Below are 16630 nucleotides of genomic sequence, written 5' to 3' on the forward strand. Positions count from 1 at the left end.
GAAGCATAGGCAATAACTCTCCCATTCTGCATTAAAACACATCCCAAACCCTTATGAGAAGCATCACTAAAAATGGTAAAACCATCTGTACCTGAAGGTAGGGTAAGAACCGGTGCAGTCACAAGTCGAGTTTGCAACTCTTGGAATGCTGATTCTCTTTGGTCGGTCCAGTCAAATGATATCCCCTTCCAAGTCAACTGTGTCAGTGGTAAGGCAATTTTGGAGAAGTCTTTGACAAATCTTCTATAATACCCGACTAACCCCAAAAAATTTCAAACTTCTGGATCATTGGTTAGTCTAGGCCAATTTACCACGGCTTCAACTTTCTATGGGTCAACTGAAATGCCATCTCTACTAATAACATGTCCCAAAAACATAACATGATCAAGCCAAAATTGACATTTACTCAATTTCGCATACAGTTTCTGTTCTCTTGGGGTCTGTAAGGTAAGTCTCAGATGATGTTCATGTTCTTCTCTACTTTTAGAATAAATCAGAATGTCGTCTATAAATACAACAATAAAATCATCGAGGAATGGTTTAAAAATTCTATTCATAAGGTCCATAAATGCAGCAGGTGCATTGGTAACTCCGAAAGGCATAACTAGGAATTCGTAATGTCCATACCTCGTTCGAAAAGCAGTTTTGTCAATGTCCTCTGGTTTAACTTTCAACTGATGATATCCGGATCTGAGATCAATCTTAGAGAACACTTGAGCACCCTGTAACTGATCAAATAAGTCATCAATACGCGGCAATGGATATTTATTTTTCACAGTTACCTTGTTCAGTTCACGGTAGTCGATACAAAGTCTCAGCGAGCCGTCTTTCTTTTTCACAAACAAGACAGGTGCGCCCTATGGCGAAGTACTGGGCCTGATGAACTTCTTATCTAACAGTTCTTGCAGTTGCACTTTTAATTCTTTCAGTTCATTCGGAGCCATTCGGTAAGGAGCTTTAGATACTGGCTGTGTACCCGGAATCACATCAACGGTGAACTTAATCTCCCTATCAATCAAATCCCCTGGCAGATCATCTGGAAAAACATCTGGGAATTCTCTGACTATAGGAACATTGTTCACATCAGTATTATCATCAGTAGGTACAGTCAATATAGAACAGAAATACCCTTTACACCCCTTTCTAATCAATTTAAAGGCTTTCATAAAGGAAATCAGATACAGGGGAGGTACTACTCCAACTCCATCAAACACAAATTCAGGCAAACCAAGTGGACGGAAAACTACTTGTTTCATTACACAGTCTATGGTAGCATGATATTTCATTAACTAGTCCATTCTCAATATCACATCAAAATGATCAATGTTCAGAGGCAGTAAATCGATATACAGATGCATATCCCCAACAATAATTTCACATGCAGGATACATATAAGCACAAGTCATAGATCCCCCAACAGGTAAAGATACAGCTAACAGATAATTCATGGGTTCTAATGGTCTATTCAATTTTCGCGAAAAAGCATGCGATACATATGATGTGTAGACTCGAATCAATCAGTACATAAGCATTTTGGGTACAAATAGAGAGGATACCTAACACGACGGTCTCAGTATTTTGTACGTCTCCCGGTATGAGTGCGAACACTCGGCCTTGCCTCATAGGCTCTTTCCTAGTAGCTTTAGGGTTGGGTTTCGGTGGAGCAGTTGATGCTGCGGCGCTTGGTGCAGCTTTACTATTGCCCTGAGGAGTGGAAGGGCAATCTTTGACCATGTGGCCCACCTTGCCACACCTGTAACAAGCACCTGACAGTTTATAACAAATCCCTTTGTGTTTCTTACCACATTCAGAACAGGGCGGTATGGAACCACTTCCCTGACTGGAGCTGGTGGTTGACCTTGAGTTTTGCTTTTTGTTCAGTGGGTTGTTTCTGCTTTTCTTGAATTTAAAACCCCGTTTCTTCCCGCGCCACTCAGTTGCAGGTGTTTCAGTCTGTTTCAAAGCTTCGATATTTGCTTCGGCCATAATGGCTCAGTCAAGAACATCTACATATTTCAGTAACTTTAGCACATTGATTCTGTCCAGTATTTCTACATTGAGGCCGCCTTCAAACTTCCTGGCCTTCTTGTAGTCGGTGTCCACCATGCATGGTGCATATCTAGCAAGTTCGGTGAACTTTGTTTCATACTCTCCTACGGACATTGTACCTTGTTTCAGCTATTCAAATTCAGTCACCTTTCTATCCCTGACACACTGAGGGAAGTACTTTTCGAAGAAGGACTCCTTAAATTGAGCCCAGGTCGTCATAGTATTTGTATCGCGGATCAACATCTACCACCTCCTAGCTTCTTCTTGTAAGGTGAAGGTAGCTAGCAACACCTTGTGTGCTTCAGAACATAGAAAAACTTCAAATAACTTTTCAGTCTCAAGGACCCAAGCTTCAGCTTTTAGCGGTTCGAGGCCTCCCTGAAAGGATGGCGGTTTCATCTTACTAAATTTCTGTGTCAGAGCTATGATATCATCATTCACAGGTGGCTCTGGTTGTACTGGAGGAGGTGGGGGCTGTTGGTTCTGTTGTTGTTCTAGTCTTTCAGTTAGTAGTTCCATCATTCTCTCCAACCTTGCCATTCTTGCCTCAGAGGATTCAGTTTCATCAACATTTCTTGTGTTGTCCATCTCACTATAGGCAGTTGTAACAATTATAAACATAGGCAGTTGCATACTTAAACAGATTATCACATTAACAGTTATATTCATGTCTTAGCCACACACACTTATCATGCTTCTATAATGCCCTAATCACTTTTCTAGGACAACTTATAGCCCATTTTGACACGTGTGTGTGGTATAACTCGTGGTTTAAGTATCGCTCTGATACCACTCTGTCACGACCCAAACCCGCCCCTATGGGTTTAGCACCGTAACTGGCCAGTAATCCGTGATTACCGAAGGCCTGCTTAACAGACAAACAATAATACAAAGTACAGGGGCATGGCGGAAGCCAAAACAGTAAATAGACAATGCCCTATGAGCTGTGACAGTCTGTATGCAAAAAGACTTTTCATATATATATACAATCAGTACCAAACAGTATGTACAAAATATACAATCATTCAGAACAGGGACTTAATCCCTATTAAAACAGTACAGTACAGTAACATTCAGTCTATACAGATTATAAACAAAAAGGGGAAATCTAAAACTCCCCAAGCCTCAGCTTGAACAGATTAGGAACCTCGAAGGAGGCACAAAGGTTGGCTTGACAAAACTGGAGTTTACCCTGACGCTTCTAGCAACGGTCCGGTTCCTGTACACCTACATATATATATAAGCAGTGAGCTAAAGCCCAGTGAATGACATAATGCGTAAAGAGGTTAAGAATGAATGTCCTTTCAGTATTGAAAACAGTCAATTGATTCAGTGTATCAGTCATTCAGTCATAACAGTCATATGTGGTATATCCATTAGCAGAACAGTACAGTAAACAGTAGGTCTTGAAAGACGTCAATGATGGCCATCATAACAGTAAACAGAAGTTTCAAAATAGGAACTAACAGAGATCTCTGTAACAGTAGCAGTAACAGTAACAGTAATAGTAGTTGCTAAGGATGCCACAATACAGTTCAGAATAGAGGACAAACATTTATTTAGTTAACAGTAAACAGTTCAGAAAACAGTTCAGTTGATCATTCAGAAAATATTTATTTTCGAACATATCTTTACAACATTGTTACTCACAGAGTTCTGGGCTACAGATAAGCTAGTACGTGTCTCCGGATGCCAACCCTACACAGTTACAGAGTGAACACACACTAAGCTGCACAGTTGGGAAAAAAATAACCTAATCCCTATCTTGACTCAGTGTGGTTCTACATCAATATCCTCATTAAGATGTCTGAGACTAGGCCTAAGAATGCCTAGGATGGGATGAGGATGCAAAGATGCACTTTAAAAACATTTTCAGAAAACAGGGGTCCCGCTCGAGTGTGTACATATCCGCTCGAGCGGACATGCAGACAAAGGTCTCCGCTCGAGCGTGAATAAATACGCTTGAGCGTACTGCAAGCTACAGTAAAAGTACTGGATGTGTGAAAATCACGCTCGATTGGGCGCTCGATACCCGCTCGAGCGTGTGACACAACTCCCGCTCGAGCGTACAATACCCTGCTTGAGCAGACTGTAAAACAGTGTAAAGTGCTGGAAACACGATTTTCCCGCTCGAGCGCTAGAAATCCCGCTCGAGCAGAAGTCCGAATTCTGGAATTTCTAGATTCGAACCTCAAGCTCAAAACAAGTTTCAAAACATCACATTCGATCCTTTTGGGCTAATTTTCTGGAAAACACTTCAAAACTCATAATATAACAAGTTTCAAAGATAAATTTGTAAAATCAAAACCCAAAGGTAGTTCAATTAAACTCAATTTCAAACCAAACTTTCAAGAACATGATAAACATGTATATGCATGAATTTAAACCAATTCAAAGCTTCAAATACTTGCTCAAATGAGCCAATTCTTTCCAAAACATGCTGAACTCATGGTCCTTAACATTAACATGAACATGCATGTGACAATTTTCCATGAAAACAACTTTAAACTCATCAATATAGGCATGCATGCATGAAATGAGCTTCAATTCAACATATAGAATCAATTCTAGACTTTAACTCACTAAATTTCCATGATTCATGAAGATACAACTTAAATACATAAACCAAGGGATAGAATCTCTACCTTAGGTCTCCAATCACAAGTCTAGAGGCTCAATTTTTGCAATAAACTCTACAATTCCTTTAATTTCCAAGCAAATCAACAAGTTGAACTCAATTCTCTCACTCTCTCTCTCTCTCTCTTAGTCGGTTAAGTCTAAGGAAATGGCTAAGAAAATGTTTGTCTAAATGTAACACAAGCCTCAAAATATCATTAAACAAAGACCCACTAGATGGCATTTAAGTAAATATGTCTAACTCTTGTAATTTAGCTTATTTAATCTAATTTAATCATACCAAAACAATTTTCAATCAGATATACCATAAAAACACATAATTTATGATTAACACATATCACTAATCAATTTCAGATTCAGCCGCCGATAAGGCCTTCAATTCGCAGTTTAAAGCATAAAACATGAACAGATAATTTAATAGTCAATAGATAGATATGCATTCAAACTAGCACAATCAATCAATCAGTTTAGTGATTTCGTTTAATTCAATCAATTATCATAATCAGTCTCAGTTTAACAGTAATTAGTGGTGAGGGTTGTCACGGTTCCCCCTCCTTGCTGCAAACTCTGGGGGTAAAGGACCTATAATATAATGCGGGCGGTCGTAACCCGGGGCGACGCCAAGGACGCGAGATGGTCCGAGAAAACGTCTGCGTGTATGGACAAGGCTGTGCCTCCATAATAAGTGTGGGACGTCGGTAGGGTCAACCTGGATATAAATTGGCCGACCCATCAACCGGTCAAGGCCTGGGTGCAATCCCCTGACTATTTCCTCAGAATCTCCCCAACCCTCAGGTGAGGCGGGGGCGGGGGCAGGGTGTTCAACTAAGATTTCATCTAAATTGATGGCCTGGAGGTCATTCCAAAAAGCATCATCATGGTAAATCTCTGACATCCCTACAACACCAGAATAAACGTGAGATTTTACATAGGAAAGACTAACGGTGCAGGTAAATAGCTATTATTATTCTATTTTATTTTTTTTTTATTTTACTATATTTTCTTAGCTACATAGTTTTATTTAAAAAAAAAATTGTTTTTTGAACCGTTACTCTGATACCACCTTTGTCACGACCCAACCCCAGGGGCTTAGGATTGGAATCGCAACTTACTAACTTATTCTTATTCGTAGCAAATTAAGCTGCGCAAGCGGAAATAAAAATAAGTAAACAGAAATTTTACGTCATGTTACTATTTAAGAAAGAGGAAATACATTTCTAGGGCTTTCATTATTTTATTATTCAGTGATTAGCCCCGAATAGAAACAAAAGGGAGCAAAAATATAAAAAAAAAGAAAGACAAAATAGTGATTCAACATTAGTCCATGTGCAGGTTCCATTTTCTGGGGTTATGGGTTTCCCTTATATCTCGTCACCTGAAAGGGTAACAGCTATAAGCACACAGCAGAGTGAGAAATATTATGCCAAGAGTGTAGGGAATACAAAATAATCATGGATAAATATTTGCATAATTTAATTGAAAATGACAATTTATTTAAAGTGACAGAATACAGAAATCAAGTAAATAAATAATCATAACCACGGTATAAAATAGAATAGAACAGAGGTCACAGAAGTGACAGTTAGAACAGAAGTCAATGGATCCATGACAAACAGAGGACCACAAAGTGGTCAAACAGAGGCCAGTGGTTATTTAACTCCCCCAAGGCGTGGGACTCCCGTGGTGGTATTTACAAAACATAATTGTGTATAAGGTTATAGTCAAATATATACTAAAATTTAAACAAACATATCCATGGGTTTCCTTTTTAGTAAATAGAGTTTAGAAAGTAACCCACGTAACTGAAATAATTATAAAACATAACTTTTATTTATATAACTTAATAAAATATAACTTGTATAAACTAAGTTGTAGTAACTCAAAACATTCGTAAAGCATATAATGGTAAATCAAGACATAATATAACTAACCTTAATTATAACCCTTAGCCTTACTTTACTATCAAAACCTCCCTACTATAAGTTTCTTCCTCTCGGTTTTTCACTCTTCCTTTCCTTTATTTTCTGTCGTTTTTTTTTTATTCCTTCTCTTATTTACAACACATTTGCCCCTATTTATACAGCAACCCGAGCCTTGATGTGAGTGCCACGTATCCTCTCTATATGGGGCCATCATTAAGCTAGTAGATTTGAGCCTTAATTGTAGATCAAATTCACACATTTGGATAAGTTTAAATCTCCTCAATATATATCTATATATACTTGGGCCTTTGTTTTGCTTGGGCCAATATTTGCAAGGGTTTTGCTGGGCCAACACTAGCTTAGACTTTTATTATTTATTTTTGTTTTTCTTTTCTTTTGGGAAGAAGTTCACAACCTTGCTGGGCAACTAGTTTATAACATTTTTTTTTCATTTTCTTTTCTTTTTTTTTATTCATTTATTTATTTGTTTTGGTGTTAAGTTATTATTTATTTACTATCTTTAGTTTGACCCAATTAATATTACAATTCCACAAGTGTGTTAATTGCTCCCAAATACTAATTCCCAAATAATTTTTTTTACTTAATTCTATATTTGATAACCTAATGTCAAATTAGATTTATATCTTTATTTATTTAATAGTCTATCATCACATGCAACCATAATTATATATAACTCTAAATATTTATGTGGTACCTAATTAAGCGTTCAGAGTGTCACACAACCTTTCCAAAAATCCAAATTTAATTTCATGATAATCAAGGCCCAAAACTCTTAAAACATGTTGAATTAAACATATCTTACTTAAAACAAATCATAGCTTTAAAACAAGACTCAAGTTTCCCCTTAAAAATCGAACTTTTGAATTTTAAGGGCAAAATCAAGAATCCATGCATATATCAAGTTTTGTAGTTAAACTCCATGAAATTTCTCCTCAAATTTTAGGAACTATGCAAGAAACAAATGATTTAACATGAAAAATGCCATATTTAAAGGGTGAGCCACAGCCCAGTAGAAATATACTAAACCACATATAAGCAATGAATAAAGCAATGGCATTCAACAGATGGTTAACCAAGATAGTCCATTATTTCATTTTACAGTCTTATAACACTATTGTCTAAAACTCATTTTACCTTCCAATTTTATCAACATGGCTCAGAACCTGGCCAAACTTACAACAGTAAATTACATATATCATATTCACATCCTTCCATTATCAACAAACAAATGAGACTCAAGCTCAAATCAGAACACTTCATACTTCCAGATTGATACACATTTTAGTGCTGTATCAATAAAACACTTCTATAAATAAGCACACATAAAAGTGATGCTAATGGAGTCCATCCCCTATCTCCTCCCAAACAAAATCCGGTTTAGAGGTCCATCCCCTATCTTCCCCTAAACCGTGGAGTACATCCCCTATCTCCTCCCACACACAAACAATGTATGCAAATGCAATGCTCAATCAATACACGTATTTTCTGTATCAATGCCACAGTCAAAATTAATGACTTAACCAATGTGATTAGTTCCAGTTATTCCTAATCCACATGCAATGTCTACAACAATCACGACTATCCTCCACCGATAGCCCAAAACAGTTATTTCTAAACTGAAAATAACTATGTCCACAATTCAATAGACAATGATTCAAATTATCCAATTATGCTATTTAATCAATGAATTCCCAACATATTAAAATACCAAAACTTAGAACATAACCTATAAAATGGAGTAGGAAATCCCTACCTCAAAGAAAACAACCCAAAAGGTGAAGAAAGAGATGAGTGCCCAAATACCAAAGTGCTCCAAATCGCCAAATGCTCAGATTAAATGGTAGCCCTTGCCTCACTCTATCTTTTATATGAAGGATCTAGGGTAGAAACACACCCTAAGTGGATCAAATCTAAGAAAGAAGGTGAGTAGGGAGAGAGAAAAGTCGGACCAAGGGTTTTGGAATCAAAAGAAAATGAAAAAGACTGATCAAATCCCGCTGCTGTGTATATAAACTGGACAGGCTCGCTCGAGCGAAGACTTGGTCGCTCGAGCGACCAGACACAGAGAAACTACGCTCGAGCCAAGGAAGCCTTACTCGAGCCAACAACTCAAATGCTCGCTCGAGCGAAAGAAAGCTCGGTCGAGCGAAGAACTCAAACCCTCAGGTCTGAACCCAGACACACGCTCGAGCGAAGGAACTATAGCTCGAGCGAAGGATGAACTAACTCGCTCGAGCGAAGAAAAGCTTGCTCGAGCCAAGAATGCACAGCTACAGGTCCAAATCAAACACTACCTCTCGCTCGAGCGAACAACTCCTCGCTCGAGCGAAGAACCAAAAACCTGGACAGTAACTCTTGGTTTCTAAACCCAACCAACCTGAAACAAACCTGCCCAACACATCCTATAATTCCAAATGAGAAAAAAAATAAGGGACATCAACAACAATAAAACAATGACAGAATCTACGGAACCTAAGTCCGGATACAATAATCAAATGGGAAAAGACCGGGGTCGCTATAACCTCCCCCCCTTCAAAGAATTTCGTCCCCGAAATTAAGCATAAGTTTTTTTTTATAACAGATTTTTTTTTAAACAATTCATTAGTAAACATCTTGACCCAAAACTGGTCATTTCATTTCTTTATCAAGAGGCATCTCATATCAAATATATAACACAACATATATCTCAATCTGTATCATTATTATGCATTATTCCTTTCAATGCTAACAATCCCATATCATATTTAATTACATGATATACATAACACACTAAGCAATGTAATCAACATATGCAATACTATATCAAACTTCTATAATGAAGCAAGTTTCAAGATACACCCCTTTTCCAAAACATACTCAACGTTTTACAACCTAAGACATATGTAAAGCTCTTAAGTTCAACAATATTACAAAATCTAAATATAAGATTACAACTGAATAAACATGTCCGGGTATTTTTCGCGGACTTCCAATTCACGCTCCCAAGTGGCTTCCTCCACTCCATGATGTTTCCACAAAACTTTTACCAAAGGGATGGTCTTGCCTCGCAAAACTTGATCCCGCCTATCCAATACCCGAACCGGTCTCTCCTCATACGAGACATCCACATCAACCACTAAATCGGTCCAATCCAACACATGTGATGGATCCGGCTCATACTTCCGAAGCATACTCACATGAAACACGTCATGTACTCCAGACAACTGCGGCGGCAAAGCTAAACGATAAGCAGCCTCGTCAATCCTCTCAAGGATCTCAAACGGACCAATGAATCGAGGGGACAACTTCCCACTCTTTCCAAACCTCATCAAACCCCGTTTAGGTGATATCTTCAAAAAGACATGATCACCCTCCACAAACACCAAGGGTCTCCTCCTACGGTCGGCATAAGATTTCTGACGACTCTGTGCTGTAACAAGCCTCTTACGGATAAGCTCAACTTTCTCCGTTGTTTCCCTCACCAACTCCGGACCCAACAGAGGTGCATCACCCACCTCAGCCCAACAAACAGGAGATCTACACGGTCGGCCATACAAGGCCTCAAATGGTGCCATACCAATACTAGACTGGAAACTGTTGTTGTAGGCAAACTCCACCAACGGCAAGTGCCTCTCCCACGACCCACTAAAGTCTAGAACACAACCCCGAAGCATATCCTCAAGTATCTGAATAGTACGCTCGGACTGTCCGTCAGTCTGAGGATGATAAGCCGTGCTAAAGGTCAACTTAGTACCTAAGGCACTCTGCAAACTCTGCCACAACCTGGCAGTAAAACGAGGATCTCTATCTGAGACGATCGTCACTGGGACCCCGTGCAATCTCACTATGTCCCGAATATACAAATCGGCAAGATGATCTACCGAATCTCTCACGCGCATATAAATAAAGTGCGCCGACTTAGTCAACCGATCTACAACCACCCAAATAGCATCACTACCCCGTTGAGTCCTCGGAAGACCTACAACGAAGTCCATAGTGACATGCTCCCACTTCCACTCGGCAATAGGCAAGGGTTGCAACAAACCCGCTGGCCTCTGATGCTCGGCCTTCACTTGCTGGCAAGTAAGGCACTTAGATACGAAAGCTGCCACATCTCTCTTCATACCCCGCCACCAAAACTGACGACCCAAATCCCGATACATCTTAGTGCCTCCCGGATGCACCGCAAGGCGTGAATGATGAAACTCTCGGAGTACCTCCTCTCGGCAAGACTCCGGCACAAACGGACGGTCTCGATATCTCACACTCAGGTCGGAATACACCGTCAAACCCTTCTCAACCTTCCCACCAGAAATCTTCTCACGGAGAGATTCTACCTCAAGGTCACCTCTCTGAGCCTCTAACACTCGAGTCACAAGTGTAGGCTGTGCAACAACAGAAAACAAGGACGCAGCCTCAACGGACTCGCCCAAAAGTAAATCAAACTCCCCAAGTGCACTCAACATCTCCCATTCTCGGATGGCTATACTGGCTATGACACCAACAGGTTTTCTGCTAAGGGCATCGGCCACCACATTGGCCTTTCCCGGATGATAATGCAACTCAAAGTCATAATCCTCTATGAATTCCATCCACCTCCTCTGCCTCAAGTTCAAATCTTTCTGTGTAAACAAATATTTCAGACTCTTATGATCTGAGAATACCTCAAATTTCTCCCCATAAAGATAATGCCTCCAAATCTTCAAGGCAAATATCACAGCTGCTAACTCTAAATCATGCGTAGGGTAATTCTGCTCGTGAATTTTCAACTGACGTGAGCCATAGGCAACTACTTTCCCCTCTTGCATTAACACACAACCCAGACCCTCTCGTGAGGCGTCACAATAGACTGTATAACCCAACTCTCTCTCTGGAATAATCAATACTGGAGCGGTGGTCAGTCTATCTTTCAACTCCTGAAACGACTTTTCACAAGTCTCACTCCATACAAATTTGACTCCCTTCCGAGTCAGCCTAGTCAACGGTGATGCTAACCTGGAGAAATCTTTCACAAACCGACGGTAATACCCAGCTAATCCCAGAAAACTGCGGATCTCAAAAACACTCTTAGGCTGTGCCCAATCCTGCACTGCCTCTACCTTGGATGCATCAACAGACACTCCTTCACCGGATACCACATGACCTAAGAATTTGACTTCTCTCAGCCAGAACTCACACTTCCCAAACTTGGCATACAGCCTATGAGCTCTAAGTAACTCAAGCACCACCCTCAAGTGTGCCTCGTGCTCCTCCTCAGAAGGCGAATAGATAAGGATGTCGTCCACAAAAACGACTACAAACCGATCCAAGAATTCCCGGAAAATCCGGTTCATCAAGTCCATAAAGACTGCCGGTGCATTGGTGAGTCCGAATGGCATCACCAGAAACTCATAATGGCCATACCGCGTACGGAATGCCGTCTTCGAAATATCCTCTTCCCTGACCCTCAACTGGTGGTAACCCGATCTCAAGTCTATCTTAGAGAAACAACGGGAACCCTTCAACTGGTCAAACAGGTCATCTATACGGGGCATAGGGTACTTATTCTTGACCGTAGCCCGATTCAACTTTCGGTAATCTATACAAAGTCTCAAAGCACCTCCTTTCTTTTTAACAAAGAGGGCCGGTGCTCCCCACGGCGAAACACTAGGACGTATAAAACCCTAGTCTAATAACTCTTGGAGCTGGATCTTCAACTCAACTAACTCGGCTGGGGCAAAACGATAAGGTGCCATAGAAATCGGTGCTGTGCCTGGCACTAGGTCAATGGAGAACTCAATCTCCCGATGCGGTGGCAAACCAACAAGATCCTCAGGAAAGACGTCCGAGTACTCACAAACCACCCTTGGCAACTCAATCTGAGTCTCAACATCCTCATTAATCGAAAGGTTAGCAAGTAGACCACTAAGCTCACTCCGTCCTCGTGGAACATACCCCGGTGGCAACACATCACCAACCCGGTCCCCCAGAAAATGAAAATACTCTCCGCTCACAGTACAACAAGTGACCCTCTGGCGGTAGCAATCAATAACTGCCCGGTATGACGATAACCAGTCCATACCCAAAATAACATCAAAACCCCTCATAGGCATAACTACAAAGGAAAATGGGATTCTATGATAATCAACCTCTATATCACAACCCCTAACACCTTGTTTCAAAATCAATTCACCCCCAAGAGGTGACACTACACAAATAGGAGATGCTAACTGTGCTAACTCCAATTCCAAAACAGATGCAAATGCAGCAGACACAAAGGAATGAGATGCACCCGTATCAATCAAAACATTAGCAACCGAGTTGCAAAACAAGAAGGTACCTCTCACAACTGATGGAGTCGGTACAAGATCCTGCGCGGTAACAGCATACACGCGCCCAGACGACCTCTCATCAACCTGCTCACCCCTAGGAGCATAAGATTGCTGCACTGTCTGGGACGATGAAGCCCCCTGATTAGCCCTCGAGGCCTGACCCGACTGAGCTGGCTGCTGACCCTGAATCGGCCTCAAACCAGATGCACCAGGTGTGCCACCCAACTGTGGGCAATACCTCTTCATATGCCCTGGCTGACCACACTGATAACACGAGAGTGGCTGACCTCTACCCTGACTCTGGCTCTGAGATCGAGCCGATGATGATGCTGCTCTCTGCATTCCTCCCCTCTGAGGACAAACTGGAGACTTGTGGCCCAGCTGGCCACACTTGAAACAGGTAAAATCTCCCTGACTACCTTTCCCCGAACTAGCACTCGGCACAGGAAAAGTCGATCTAGAAAAACTACCCTGAGACTGCTGAGGATTAAAACCCTTCTGTCTCCTACCATCACTCTGACCATCCTGACTCCTCTTGGAGCCCTTTTGCCCTTCCTCCTCCTCCTGCATCATAATTTCCATGTGGGCTGCAGCATCAACCATACGCCCATAATCCCGAATCATAGTTCCCCCAACTCTCAGCTTGAGGCCACGCCTCAACTTCTTCTCAAACTCAATACAACGGCGTTCCTCAGACGCCACCAACTCAGGTGCAAACCTGGACAAACTAGTAAATGCAGCCTCAAATTCGGCCACTGAAGAACTCGCCTGCTTAAGCTGACAAAACTGGTCTCGCAGCTTCTCCCTGACTGTTGGAGATAAAAACTTCTCCTAGAAAGCATTCACAAAAGCCTCCCATGTACCTCCTATACGCCCCTTAGTAAACTTCCACCACTGACCTGCATCCCCCTTCAACTGGAAAGATGCCAAGGTCACTTTCAACCCCTCGTCTTCGATGCCAAGTGTAACAAGCCCGCGGGGGACCTCGCTACAGCTCGGACTCGACTTTTCGTGCAGTCACGGTTCTAAGTCTGAACCAAAGAGTCCAAATCCGGCAAATCGTTTTGAGAAAACAGATTTTTGAAAGAAGTGCCAAACATGGACTGCTTTGCCAGATACAGAGTCGCCACCTAAATATTTTATTTTGGGAAATTTAGGAAACCCTGACTCGGTGCCAAAAGGCCACGTGTCCGTCATCACCAAAGTTGCCTCGGCTCGGGAACTTGGGTACGATTGGGGAAGGTCACTTCGTGAGCACCCCCGCTCGCCCGGTCATAGACCGGCCTCTACTAACCATGATATCAATTTTTGAAAACATTGTATGTTCTTATTCCGGTTATTAGCCTAGGTTACTATGTGATGCTCGCAGCATATAAATATAGACTGGGTCGTCCGAATTGGAACAAAACATTTCATGCTTGTTTATTTGAAAATGGTTTGATGGTGCTACCCGCAGGTAGGCTAAGACACGGATTTGCCACCCTCAGGTGGGCTTTTGGAAAAGATGGTTTTGCCACTATCTAGTGGGCTTAAAACAAACATTTGATGAATTGTCCCAATTCAAGTAACCCAACCTTCACCCACAGGCATTCAGGCAGATATTTCACATAAGCACATAGCCTCATGGTAAGCATGCTATTCATGGCAGTCACTCACACGCATGCAAGGATGCTAAAGCATAAAACTCACCGAGTACTCCAAGCCAAAATAGAAACTACATTAGAAATTATGCATGATCCTAAGTATACAGAAATGCCTAATGCAACGCATGCAAAATGCAACTATAGCAGGCTCGGCTATTCTAAGATGGTATATGAAATGCTACAACTACCATGTATTCAACTCGGAATTGAATGTACGATGCAGTTAGTATGATGCGCCGAGCCCGGTGCATGCAAAACAGATGAATGAATGCAAACATGCTATCATACTGTATGCTAATTGAAATATGCCCTAATCTAACCACCATAAGCAGGTAAATAAAAGGGAGAAAGACGTGGGGTTGGAAGACATACAACATACTCACGCACACTTATTACAGTTGTGCCCTCGCACAGAGGGTCCGAATAAATAATACAGTCCGAATATTACAGTCCCGAATAAAAGAATATTACAGTCCCAAAATATTACAAAATTCTAATTAATTAATGAATTAACTAGAAAACAAGTAAAGCTGGCGTGCAAGCCAGGGACTGTCTTGTTCCTGATGGATGATGCATGTCCGGATTGTCTTGCGCGGAAATCCACCGGAATGCCCCAATTAGCCTCTGTTTACATCTGTTCTTGAAATGCGTGCCAAGTCCCAAAAAGTTGCTGATTCCTGATTTGCTGCAACAGAGAGCAGAAAAGGGGCATAGCAATGTATCTGCACAGATATATGCATGTCTCGATCCTCGTGCCACCAATCACGCATATCGAGGCATGATGGCCGAGGAGTCGAAATGCACAACTCAATATAGGATGAATGCACATGAAACTATAGCTAAAACCTAACTCCATCATGGGTAATCTGGAGTGTCGGTGACTGGGGAATTGAGACACATTCCGTCACTCGGAGTACGAAATGTACCTCGTTTCCCGTGCCCGGGCTAAATCCTATTCCGGACGCGATGCAATATGCATGATATGCATGAAATGCAACTAATATACAATCCTAACATACACAATGCTATGAAAGTGAAATGCCTCGAAGTACGTGCACACGGGCACGCAAACTGAGAAAATGACAAAATGCGATGAAAATGAGATGTCTCGAAGTGCGTACATACGGGTACGCAAACCGAGACAATGATAGAATGCTATGAAAATGAGGTGCCTCGAAATGCGTGCACGCGGGCACGCAAACCGAGGCGATGATATACGTCTCGAAATACGTGCACGCGGGCACGCAAATCGATGCGATGATATGTGTCTCGAAATGTGTGCACACGGGCACGCAAACCGAGGCGGTGATATGTGTCTCGAAATGCATGCACGCGGGCACGCAAACCGAGGCGATGATATGTGTCTCGAAATACGTGTACGCTGGCACGCAAACCGAGGCGATGATAAAATATGATGTAATGACATGGAAATGACAAATGGGCTTATACCAACATGAGTGAGCCTCAGCCACACTCACATAGGATGCCAGCGGATAAAAATGGAGTGCCTCGAAATGCGTGCACACGGGCACGCAAACCGAGGCAATGACAAAATGCGATGAAATGACATGGAAATGACAAATGGGCTTATACCAACATGAGTGAGCCTCAGCCACACTCACATAGGATGCCGGCGGATAAAAATGAAGTGCCTCGAAATGCGTGCACACGGGCACGCAAACCGAGGCAATGATAAAATGCGATGAAATGACATGGAAATGACAAATGGACTTATACCAACATGAGTGAGCCTCAGCCACACTCACATAGGATGCCGGCGGATAAAAATGAAGTGCCTCGAAATGCGTGCACACAGGCACGCAAACCGAGGCAATGATAAAATGTGATGCAACATGGCAAAAATGATATGCAAGCATGCTAATGGAATTCAAGCAACAAAACAAGGGGAAAACAGCCCCGGGATGAGGCGAAATGACATGAAATGCAAGGAAATGTCCCGAAATGCAACATTAGGCACCCGAAATGACCTATAGCTATGCTAAACATGCACAATATGGACATGCAATGCAAAGACAAAAGCTAGACAGTCCCAAAATATGCACTTTCA

The sequence above is a fragment of the Camellia sinensis genome, chromosome 5 (assembly GCF_055761805.1).
Source record: "Camellia sinensis isolate YWXY chromosome 5, ASM5576180v1, whole genome shotgun sequence".
Classification (NCBI taxonomy): domain Eukaryota; kingdom Viridiplantae; phylum Streptophyta; class Magnoliopsida; order Ericales; family Theaceae; genus Camellia; species Camellia sinensis.